Source organism: Passer montanus, unplaced genomic scaffold (genome assembly GCF_014805655.1).
Source record: "Passer montanus isolate IOZ18808 unplaced genomic scaffold, ASM1480565v1 scaffold82, whole genome shotgun sequence".
NCBI lineage: Eukaryota > Metazoa > Chordata > Aves > Passeriformes > Passeridae > Passer > Passer montanus.
The window spans coordinates 2,511,914-2,524,661 of record NW_024373479.1 but is presented as its reverse complement, the minus strand read 5'-3'; the positions used below and the strand labels follow the sequence as shown (position 1 = coordinate 2,524,661).

Below are 12,748 nucleotides of genomic sequence, written 5' to 3'. Positions count from 1 at the left end.
GAGATTCACTTTTGAGTGGAGAGAATTAAATATGTTGCACATGTGCAGCTTGCTTTGGTCAAGAAAGTTAGAGGTGGGCAGTGTTATGTGGGCACCCCAAAATGTGTGCACATAACACTGGGGAATTGGAGGGGTCATTACTTTCTGAAAAGTTTATACTTTATTTTGTGTCTTCACTGGATCTCCCAATTGTTGGATATAATGGATTTTGCTAGTGGCTATTGCTTTTTGGAAGGACCTGTAGAATCAAAAAATCATGTGTAAAATAGATATATTGATTTTTAATTTTTATTTTTTGAGTGTGTGGTTGTGAAAAAAATCCTTTTCATTATTGTGTATAGCTTACAATTTGATTGAGACTAGGAGCATATAAAAAGCATGTATTTAAAACTTCCTGGAGTTGTGTGCTCAAGGGTGTTCTCTCCTGATTTGTTTTAATTTGACTGCTTTAGTGGCACTAGATAATATCAAGCATTTATTGTGTGTGATTTATATGGATTGGGAAAATACTATACACACTTTCTCAGGCCAGGAACAATGTTCTTTACACATGGCATTTAATTCAGTTGTGAGCCGAAATAAATGCTGCTTTTGAATATGTGCACAGATCCTGTATAATTATGGAGCAGTGTGGTTTATTTTGAGAGAACGTGCAGCATTGTGGAGCGCTCCTCAGCTGATGTTTTGATAAAACAGATCAGCTCAAAGATTGTCTGGAACTGATCATCTGAATCTTGGGCCAGATTTCCTTTTTCTTACTTGTTTTCAGTGGCTCTTCAGTTAATCAGGGGGAGTAGTGGGCTCTGGTGGCACAAAGCACAGGGATGGAGCCGTGGATAATGGTGGGGTTTGGTTGTCTGTGTGATATTTACAGCTGAAGTAGTGAATGGAAATGGAGAACTCTTGTCTTTCCTGTTAACATTACACAGGGATAGGAATGAACAAAAATACTCTGCAAAATGACTAAGACCAGTCCCATAAGGGTGGCAGGTGGGGTTTATGCTAAAACAGGCATCCAAAAATACTCTTATAGGCTATTTCCACACATAAAAACAAGCCACACACAATATCCCAGCAATGTGTACTCTGAATTTGCTGTACATGGGAGGAACTTCACATAATGAAGAACAGATTTGTGGATATTTATCTGGCTTCAAATCATTTGACAACAATTTGATCATGATCATCTCACCAGTGTGGGGAGGCAGCTGTGTGTCCTCCTCCCTCTTGTCCCAGCATCTGCATCCTCGGCTGAGTAACTTCACTGGGGTGTTCTGCTTTGTGTGGTTTGTGGCAGAATGGGCACTGAGAGAAATACTAACAAGAACAGAATGTGTTTTGTTAAAACTCTTTTGCTTTCATCTTTTTGATCCTCCGTTAATACGAGTTGTCTTGCTTCTTGTTCCCTCCGTGCAACTGATTCTCCTTGTGGCTTTTCCTGCTAACAAACACTGAAAGAATAAATTTGCATCACAAATTTTTCTTGTGATAATATTCTTTGAGATGTGCTGCAACTTTGAGAGAACAGCTTGTGTTACCTCTTTGCAATGGTGAGTAATGTTTGCTCACTTTGTCCTTTGTGTTTGATAACCTGTGAAGCTCCCTCCAACTTCCCTGGAGTAGGGCTGGGTTTTTATTCCCCACAATCTGTAGGAAATGATTGAGATGCCAGCACAGCTAATGAAGGCCTGACATGTTCTCCTTCTTTTTAATACCTAAAAGTAGCTGCATTGAATATGACCTTACAATTTAGCTTCAAAAAGTTGGCATGGTGTTCACCAGGTGGATTAATGCACTACAGCAGCAGTTGCCATTTATTTTTCAGCTTGAGGAAAAAGAATTTTTTAGAATGATTAAATTTAAAATGCAAGAAAAAAAAAAAGAAAAAGTTCCCCACAATGCTTTAAGTAGGTCAGGATTTCTGCCACCCTTAGAAAGGAAATTGAAACCTGACCTGTTCAGTGGCAAGGGTGGGATGAGGGAAGGAGGTTTTGGTGTGCTTTTTCTTTTTTTGTTTCTAATAAGTCAAAATATAGTTGGTTTTTTTTGAGATTTGTTTCACTGGCCACGTGTTGCATATTGTAGGGTACTTCAAGACATCCCTGAAATATTTGTCATGCTGTGGCCCACCAAGAATGTAATCTTAAGGTCCCCACTGTTTATGAAGCACAGTCTATATTTTATCTCATGCTGAGAAAAGATGTGATAATGGTTGTTTGGGGATTATGTGAAAATGAAGTGAGGAATGACCCTTAAAAATGGGTAGGAAGTGGGAGATTCCCAAATGAGACCAGGGAGGCGGGGAAACGGAATTGCTGCTGTGGGGTTTTTCTAATGAATATTGGCCTTGCACTTAGAGTGGGGAATATTAAGATTAGGGAGAGAAAGAAGCATTTAAGAAAGTGCAATAAAAATCTGTTGGGCTACAGAAATGAAAGTTAAATCTCTAGTTTGGGGCACTTGTGTGTGTCAGTGGTGCAGTTTCAGGGAGTGCAGGCACAGAGCCTGAGAAGGTGCCTGTGGTGCTGAAGATCACCAGTGGATCAAAGGTGCTGGAGGTGATGGGATGTCAATGAGCTTCAGGCACCAGCTAGCACAGCCACTCCTGAATGAGACTCCCATTGCAATAGGAAAGGCTTTACTTGGGTTTGGGTTCATTCTTTACATCTCCTTTAACTTAAGGTTAAAAAAGAAAGTAAATTTGCCCAAACACTTTATTTTATAAACCGTTTTTATTTTCAAAACATTCTTGCCTAGGCTGATTTATTGAAGGATTAAATCTGAACTTGGATGAAAGATGGCAATAAAGTGTTACTGAGTTGCATCTTTTCTTATTCTGTAATTTAATGTTCAGAACAATTTGGGCTCGGCTCTGGGAGGTATTAAAGGGGCTCATAGAGATCATTCTTCTTTCTCTGATGTCCAGCTATTAAAACTGCAGTAGTGAAGCCAACAGAGATTTAGCAAGTAATTCTGAATGGTGCTTTAGGGCAGGGAATAAATAATGTCCTAATCGACTGAAATTTCAGTGGGGAATTATGATATGATGTAAAATTACTTGCATTAGTCCAGAAAACCCATGTAATCTCAACAGCAAAAATACTGCTGAGTCCTTATGGTATTCAAAGGCTACTGGTGCTTTTGGGCTGTCTCACTGACAAGGCAGCAGCCTTGAAAAGCGCTGAGTTCCCTGAGGCTGTGTGGGACTGGAGAGGAGGGAAGGATGATTTGTTGAGTCATGACCACCACCTTTTGCTGCAGAAAGGATTTTTTGCATTCTAGTAGAATATATCTCTGTAACAAATTGCATGTTTTGTCTGAAGTAGGACAGGCTGGGGATTCTTACTCCAGTTTCTTCTCTGTGTTGGATTGGCTGTTAAGGACAAGCACAATGGTGTGATCTTGCCTTTTCTCTGTCTAGCATGTAAAAAATTGGTCCAAGTGAATCAGGATAAGATAAATTACTTGCTTTTTGATAGAAGAATATCAATCTCTGTTGAATTCAGGAAGACTGCTTTAGACTGATGGCTGAGAGTGATCAGTGTTATGAGCAGAAGGAGCAGATGATTGAATACTGAAAAAAAAATTAAAGGAAGACAAGCACAACCCAGATGTTCTAAGATGCACATAGTTGTAGCTTTTCTATCTCCTTTATTTTTCTTCCTGAGCTATTATTGTTTCAGGGTTTCAGTCATTAGAGCACATAACCAGGATAGTAGATAAGACTGGAGAAATCTTCTTTACCAAATCTGGTTACCTATTGAAAACTGTCAGGTCATCAAATCCTCCTCTTGTTAACTTACAGAACTTTTTAAAACTAGTAATGTTAATTTTTTAAAACTAATTTTTTGTTCCTGTTACTCCTGTTGATTCTGATTCCAGACCCTCGCTGTTGTGACTGATGAGAAATACAATTTCCAATATGAAGTTCTACTCTGTTGGTTGGACCTCTTATACTTCAGTAGCCTTTTCTGCTGTTTTTCCTGAAAAGCCAATCTTCCTAATCCTGTGGTTTTCTAGTTGCCTTTTTGTGCATTTATAGGATGAGCTCATCTGTTTTGAGTGTGATTGACCAGAACCACACTGGTCACTTCAGGTTAAACCTCATGTCCTGCTGGTGACTTTCAAACACCAGCAGCTCTTCTACTGCCACCTTGGGTTCCCTGTGACTGTTCCTGACTGCCCCACATGGCAGGGGACCACGAGGTGTTATTTAATTGGTATAGGGCTGTCACTTTCTCTGCTTGGTGCTCTTTAAGTGATGAGCTCCCAGTGACTCTGTGATTTGTTTCAAATGCATGAATTAATTAATTTTTTTTTCAGTTTTGTTGCTTTCTGTTTCTGTTGTGGAAGGACTTGGCTGTAAAGTAATCTTGTGTGCTTGGTGTAAAGTATTCTGAAATAATTTGTCATGGTCTTTTGGCTGTCTTATTTTTAGTAAGTCTAAAAAAAATAGTATTTACCCTCTATCTGCTACCCCATGTATTATTGCATTGCTTGTGTTTTAACTGTTCATTGACTAAGCTTTTTAGAGGTGTGTTGATCAAGCAAATTGTAGGGTGCCCTGAAATAATGATGGACACTTTTTGGGTCTTTTTTTCTCTCCTTATGCTTTTGGATCAAGATAAACTAGCTGGGTATGCTCCAAAAGCTTTGGAGGAGGGAAGGAGAAATTCTAATAAACAGAGAGAAGAGCAGCTTTTTGTGCCCTCCCACCCAGTGGAAATCCCTGGGATCTCAGTTCAGGGATCTGGTTCAGACTGTAACCTGCCCGTGTGGTGCACCCAATGGGAGAGTTTATCTGGCTGAAAAATAACCCCAAAAATAACTGTGTGGCTGCACAAATGTTACCCTGGCCTGTGGGAGAGGACAGCAGGGGAAGGACAGTGCACAGCAGTGCAGGTTACAGCAGCTTCTCTTGCCTTGGTGCTGACTTAACTTGTAGGGATACACGTCTGCTGTTCCCAAGCTGAGTATATAAACTCAGGGTTGTTGGGATTTCTGGTGCTTATCAGCATGGCAGATGATGTGTTAACCTTTGAGTTTGGCCATTCATTTGTAATTAAATAAAAAGAAACACTTGATTTTATTGTATCATAAACCAAGATTTATGCAGGAGCTCCCACTTGGTCATGGCAACTTGTTCTTTCAGGCACTTCAAACCAAGCACATTTCGTGGTAGGGAGGACATCACTTTGTTACACTGTGTGTTCTGAGCACTGATAGGGGTTTCAGAGCTATCCAGGATATGGGTGATGCAGTTATTGCTCCACCAGGCTGTTTTTTCAGTTGTTTTTAATTGTGTGTACATCCACCCACACTGTCTCTATATTTGAATAGCTAGAGGAAACTGGACTGTGTACTTTTCATGCTTCAAATCAAACAAGTCTCTGCTCTTGGCAGGAATTTGGCTTGGTTCCTCCCAATACCCAGGAGAGATGAGCCAACATTTGTAGATCACTCAACAGTATCTTTGTGAAAGATGGGTCAAGATTTTGATTTTTGAGAGACTTTCAAAGCCTTGCATGTTTCCCATTGAGACCCCAAAACACTGTTGTATTTTGGAAGACCTTGGTCATATGCCTGGCTCTCTGACAGATGTGTCTTATCAATTTTATCTTCTTACTCTGAGATTAGACATGAAATATGGGAGTGTCTCGTGACAAGCCCTCAGCAATGTGGTCAGGATATCCCATCATGCCACAAATACCTTTTCATGTTTTTCCCCTTTTACCGTAAAGCCACATTTCCTTGTCTTGTTCCCACATGCTGTTGTTGCACTGTTAAAATGTGTTGAAAATACAGGAGGGATTTCTACCTTCTTGTTTCAGTAAAAGATTTCAAGTAAAAGATTTCTTGTGACTATTTTGGGACCCCCAAGTGTTTATTTTTTGTTGTCTATGTTTTAGTTTTTTTCCCATTTCTGCTCATGTAGGTGCGTGGTGTGATGGAGTAAGTGAGCACTCAGAGCACTTGGTACAGTGAGAGCTGCCAGCTCTGGGGGCAGCTCAGCCACACCATGGTGCAGGGCTTTCTCTTGAAGTAGGAAATGGATGTGGAGGGAGAAAGGAGCAACATATCTCATGTGGAGTCTGGTGTGAGATCTCACACGTGTTAATGACAAGTGAGACACTTGTGAGACAGTGGGTGATGTTGAGCTGGATTGTGTCAAAAAAGTGCAGTTTTGGCAATTTGGGCAGACTTGGGAGATTTCATAATTGTGACTTCAGTTCAGGTGTGCTGTGGGCTGTTGATCCTGATAAACTATTTAATTTGATATTTGCTGAGAACTCAGAAAACTTGCAAAGTTCTCACTGAAGGAGAATAAAGCATAATAGCAAAGGTTATTGACACAGTTGAATTATTGTTTTAGTGCATGTGTTTGCCCAGTAGACCATAATGGATTTGGAGTAGTTGTTCTGGTACACTGACTAAATTCTGGGTCGGTTTTGGTGTGCCTAGTCATTGTGAAAGCACTTATTTCTCAATGCCACACAGCTGCTCTTGAAGTGTCAAGAATTGGCCTGTCAAGTACTGGCCTGTTGTTTGACCAAACTGGCAGAATGGTGCTGTAAGACACGTTTTTGTGATTGTGTCCTTAATTGACTAGGCAGCACTGTGTCAGAAAGAACCACTTTTATTTAAATTCCCATAGAAATATTTTTTCTATACTATCTAAAGTTAATAACATAAAAGCTTCTCTATTTTTTTTTTCCCTAGGGAAAAAAGGCTCATCTGTACTGGATAAAAGTGATTTAAGTTTTAGCTTGCTGCAAATTCTCTTGTCAGGTCCAAGCCCCTTGAAATGGTTTTGTAGTAGAGATGTTGAAACACAATGGGTGGTGGAAATGTTTATTATTAATTGACTCAGTATGTCTTTTTTTTTTCCCTTTTGAAATACCAGTCAGTCAAGGCTGTTGTTCAGCCACTACCTGGTCTGCTTTATTTCTGCTGCAGCTGAGAGGAACTGGTCTGTAGAGCAGAGTATGTACATGGGAGTTTGGAAAATAGGGTTAACTGTGCCTGGATGTCTCCTAAATTTTTGAGATGTCTGGGCTCATTTAACCTCCTCTTTTCTGCAATATGGAGCAGAACTTGTCTGACAAAACAAAAATGAAACAGAAGTGGTGTGCGTGCATCCTTTTCCCAAAAGATATAAACAGTCTAGAAGGAGGATTGTGCTCTCAGAAGCTTGGCAGATGATGCTGAGAATTGACATAACACAGATATAGGCAGAGCACCAGAGTCTCTTTTTGCTTTTGCTTTGTTGCTTGAAGGAGGGAGTTCAGATCAGCTCTCTGGAGTCCTGATACCTTTGAAAAAAAAAGAAATGTTAGCAAAGCAATCTCAGAGATTTTGTGTCACAATGTGTGTGACAGGGCTGAGGAGAAGGGAGCTGCAGATGACTCTGGATAGCTTATCAGCAGTGTTTAAAACCCCAAAATTCTCATCTGAATTGAGCTTCCCACGTGAGTCTGATAGAGTTGTGGTTCTGCCTGAAAGCTGTGTGCTGTTGCCACGATGAGCTGTAGGCTCTGCATGGCACATGGGCTCCCTGTGAGACCTGTTTATTTACTAGTTGTAGACAAGAGCCATTGTGTGGGTTTTTGGCCTAAAAAGGTTTTGAGAGCATTCTGAAGTTGTCTCCTCACAAGGTAAGGACAGCACAATCCCCACTGATAAATCTTACCAGAATCTGGACAGGATTCTTCCTTCTCCCAGCTCCCTCTTGTATTTGGGAATCAGGGAAGAGATGGCCCAAAAAACATAGGCAGCAGCTACTGCAAGTACTTGAATGAGGATTTATGGATTGCTGAAGCTGAGGTGTGAAAAGGAAAAGACTGATTTTTATCCCTAACTCCCTCCTGATCTCTTAAGCTCCTTTATTCTGAGGCTTTCAGAAGTGCTTGATGTCACTGGAGTCACACTTCTCTTTCTTCTGCTTTTACTCCCTATCCTGTAACATGGGGAAAAATGGCTTTAGCTGGGTTCTTTTGACTCTTTAGGATCACAGAGGTCATGGTTGCTGCAGACTCCCAGAAGAGCCTGTGTCTATGGGTCCATCAGCCCAGAAAATAAAGCTGCAGTGGCCAGCTGCAAGTCATTGATGAGCTCTTGGCTACGTAGCAAAAACCACTGTGACTTGTTAAATATACTGAAAGTTGTGAAATAAACAGGTTTGACAGCTGCTCTCCCCAGACTGGGCTGTTCTTGTCTCAGTTCAAGAATCTCTGCTTGAGAATATCAAATTGTCTAATCCAAGCTAAGCAAGAAGCCCAGGAATGTTTCTAGAAGCATCTTTGATTTAAAAAACTAGATGTCATTCTGTAAGCTTTTTCATGTGTGTATTTTGTGTTTTTTAATATTCCCTTTCCATAAATCAAGTCATTCCACTTCTATAACTAAATTTCCCTCTGACATCGAAAGTGAGGAACAAGTGAAAACACAAAATTTTTGCTGATTGTTTCCACTCCTCCTGTTTGTGGTTCAAGTCTTGGCTATGTATTGAAGACTGTATTATTATTTTTTAATCAAAACTGTTTCTTTCATAGTAGAGAGGATCATTGTTTTGTTACTTTAAATAACAGAAACACCTTGGTTATAAAAGCTGAAGAAAGAGGGGCTTAGAAATTCAAAGTATTTGATACTGTTTAATGAGTCTATCTACTAAAAATAGGCTTTGTAAAGAAGAGTAGTAACTCATTCTGTAATACTCCTAGTCAACAATAAAAGGCATAAAGGTTTTTTTTTTACTGAAATGATTAATGGCTGCATATCTAAAGTTCTGCAAATTTTTGTAATGCTCAGCAGAATCTAAAATTTTGAGAGAATATCTTGTGTTCGTGCTTGTGAAAATAGCTGTTCCTTTAATGTGTTTTGTTTGCTCCCTTGCCAGCCAAGCTAAAAAAAGTGAGCAGCACCATCAAGCTATGCTAATGTTGTGAGCCTTTTTGATCCTTCAGTGTCCCAGAGGGCTGATTCCTTGTCTGCCATCATCCCTGCATGAGGTGAATGTGTGCATGTGTGAGGAATGCAGGACTGGGCACAAATCCTGTACCCTTTGAAGACACTCTGTCCAAAACAAACACTCAGTTCCCAGTCAGTGTAATTTAGTTGATAAATATCTTAACAGCTTTCTGGGGAGGAACCTCTGCTTGTTTTCTGCAATGTACCAAAAGCATTTTTAGTGATCCTGAAGTCCTTGAACACATTTAGTGCTGTTTGTGCATTGGTGGTGCCAAACCATGTAGATGCTTTATTGTTTGCTTCCCCCAAAAATGTGGTGTTCTAGACTGCTCAGAGACTGTGCCTTTTGTTCAATATTTCATGGGGATTAAAGAGAAGAACAACAGATAAAACCAGTGTCCATGAAATGAAAATAAGCATTCTAATATTTATTGGTGTCAAAGACCAGGAGACTTTCTTGTTCCTGGTTGGCATTGCTGATAGTTGTCCCTGTTACATGTCCATGTGTAAGTCCTTGGGCGTTTTCTATTCATATCTTCATCCTGATCACATGTTCTCAAGATACAAACTCAAATCCAAAAGGAAATGTTTTAGTGAGTGTGTGAAGTGGAACACAGATTGCAGAGGCTGTGCAGCCTTGGTGTGAAGAGAAGCAGCATCATCACACCGTTTGTTTAGATTTCGTATGAAGCTGTTGTCTTCAGACAAACTCAGAATTGAACAAATATATGGATGTGATTTTTAAAATACAAATATTTGTCATCATTAGTTTATATATGTAACATATCTGCATACATAATACACATGCAAATGAAAAATTGCCTATTTAAGGCTCCTAATTTAAGAAAGCACAGGGCCATCTGTTTTGACCCTGATTTGAAGGTGAGTTAAGCAGGTACTTTGGTGCTTTGCTCCTCCTAATTTAAGAAAGCACAGGGCCATCTGTTTTGACCCTGATTTGAACCTGCTTAACTCAAAACTCAAACTCAAGTACCTGCTTAACTCATTTGGAGTTAAGCTTTGCTTATTTGGAGAAAGCTACATATAAAGTGTTGGCCAGTGAAAGGAGTACAGGATGGTGTCCTGCTTCCACAGTCAACTGTCCTTACAGTAAGGCCAGTGGGGAAGAGTTGGACTTGGAAAGAAATGGATCTCCTGAAATGATGTGGTTTGTGTGCCATGAAGAGCTCTCTAATGCCAGCTGTGGTGTTGGGGTGTCCCTCTGTGCAGTTGAATGAGTTGGGTGCCTTTGGTGAAGTCACAGAAATTGCTACATGCATTTGGTAAATAGCTAACTAAATAATCCAAGTGGAAAAAAATGTGTTTTTAAATTTTACAGTGCAAGAGAATTTTTTTTCAAGTCACATTTTGGAATCTTTATTTCAAGATGTGAAAGAATTCATTAAATCCACCTTTATAACAAAGTGCCTTTGTGATGACACATGCTCTGACATTAGTGGTCCGTACAAAACCCAAAAGAATTCCTTGAGGCAGATTTGGGCAAATGGCTTTCTTCCCTTCCTCAAAAATCAGATGGAAATGTGTGACCCAGCATTGCCATTGGTGGCAGAGTGGCTGCTGTTTGTGGGGGAAGGATGACAGATGTGTTTGGAAGGAAGTTTGGGATCTGTGTGTATTAAATCTGTCCGGAGATGGGAGAGGAGGCAGGATATGGACTGAGTCCAGCTCTGCCCTTGACTTGTCCCATACAGCCCCCTTTGAATTCAGAAGGAATTATCTCCAAATAAATATAAGGGTGGATGTGCATGAGTGAGTGAGAATGCAATCACCTGATGTGGGATTCCCATAGTGAGGTGTTGACTCATCTTTTTATGTATGGAAAGCTATTTTGCAGCCTTAGAAACAGTGCTTTCACTTGGGGAAGGCATTGAAGCACTTGTATGAAGTGCTTTTCCAAGGAGGGATTTTTTTCCATAGTCAAGTCCTGTGCAAACTTGAAGTGTCTTTGATTTAGGGAAGGGGGGAGTGAAGTAGTTTCAGGTGCTACTGTCTGTGAATAATGTCCTGCACATGGAGCCCTGTTCTGTTGGTCCTTAGGCAATACTGTGATAAAAAAACAATACAAACACCTGCACTTGGATCCACCTGCTGAGTTCTGTAGCTTTGCTCCCTATTCTATAACTTAGGAAAAAGCAGGCAGGGACTTTTCTGTGCTTTGGCTGCTGTGTTGAGAGAGACACAAACAGCAGGAGCTGCCAGAATAGAGACTGAAGCTGTCCTTATGCTGGGCTCCTGCATGCACAGACAGGTTGGGGGAGGAAGGAGAAATCCTTTCCCTGCCTTGCCTCCTCTCTTGCATTTACTCTTGCTCCTTCTGTAGTGGGGACATAAATTGTTTTCATTATGTACATTATATTAATTTCTCATTATTTTATTGAGTTTGTGTCCCAGCAGCTTCTAAATTTCAGGCTTAATGTGCTAATGAAGTTTAATTGTTCCCTACCCAGATAATTTGTATTTATAAATATACTTTATTTTCTAACTAAAGGAATTCTGGAGCAGGAAAATGCCCAAGTAAATTCAAGGTTTGCTCTTTAACATTGGCAGCTGCTGTGCAAGATACAGGCTGAAACTGTAGTTTTCCATGTGTTAGCAACAACAAAAAAATTACCTTTTTTTTTTTTAATTGTGAGATACAATTGTGTTTGTTTTGCACTTTCTAATCTTGAAAACAGAAGCTGGGTAAAACTGGTTGGCTCTCCTCATCTCTGCCTCTGTAAGGACTGGAACCAGTTTAGTTGGAGATAGGTCAGCGGTGCGAAAGTTTTGTTTAGATCTTTCTCAACCATGTCAGTGTTGTTTCTCTTAGCTTGTTTGGCTTTTGTGCTGGGTTTGTGAAGGTAAAACATGGCTTAGCCTTTAATGTAAAACTGTTTTGGCTTCAGTGTAGCAAAGCTATAAATAGGCTCCCCTTTGCCTCCCCAGCAGTAGGAAATGACTGCAGCAGGTGTTGTTCTCCGCTAGAAATTTGCACATTATTACTACCCAAGTACTTTTTTTCTTAAAATCAGCTTTCTTGTTACGTGTTCTTCCTTTACTAAATGCCAACTGACTGGTCAGCAAGTATCTTGTTAAAATCTGAAGTCTTCATTAGGACAAAAGAAATAAAACCAGAAAGGTATTTTTGGTTTATTTCTGTGCAGCCTCTGTGTAAAGTTTATTTTATATGCAATTTAAAAAGTATTACCAGAAGGCACAGGAGAGCTGCATAAAGCTGGTTGCTGACTGAAATGGTTTTGATTCTTTTAGCTTTGCTGGGCTGGAGTTTAATTCAAGTTTATTGTAGCAGTTCCTCTGTGACAGAACTGGCAGATGCTTGGAAGTCTACAGGCAAGATTTGTGTCCATGCTTGGATTGAGTTCTCCTTGCACTGCAGCATCAAGAAAACAAACAGGGTTCTTTTTGTGCAGTGAGGTGGTGTTTGGAGTAAATAAGGATCTTGCAGTCTGGTCCATGTGAAATGGGTTTGCTGGTGTCAATAACAGCTTCCCCTTGATCCAGACCCCGTCATTTTGTTGGGATTGATGCTTGGTCCCAGCAAAGAGCTGGAGATGTTTGGGCAGGGAGAATCCATGTGTTTGTGCTGCTGAGCCTGTTCTGCTCAGGCGGGCTGGAGAGCCCTGGCCTCCTGCCTCTGGTGGGGGCTGCAGAAAGGATGAAATCAGGGCAGATGTACTGTGCAAACAGCAAAAAGGGGGCACAGTCCTTTCTTTCTATTCTGTTTAACATCTGTGTCCCTTGCACCCCTTCCTTTCTCCCA

The 12,748-nt window shown here is 40.4% G+C and overlaps 1 protein-coding gene across 1 annotated transcript in view; it reads left to right on the top strand.

Annotated features, from left to right (window-relative positions):
• Positions 1-12,748, top strand: part of MNAT1 (MNAT1 component of CDK activating kinase) — a 118,052-nt gene that overhangs the window by 21,239 nt on the left and 84,065 nt on the right. The window lies entirely within an intron of this gene.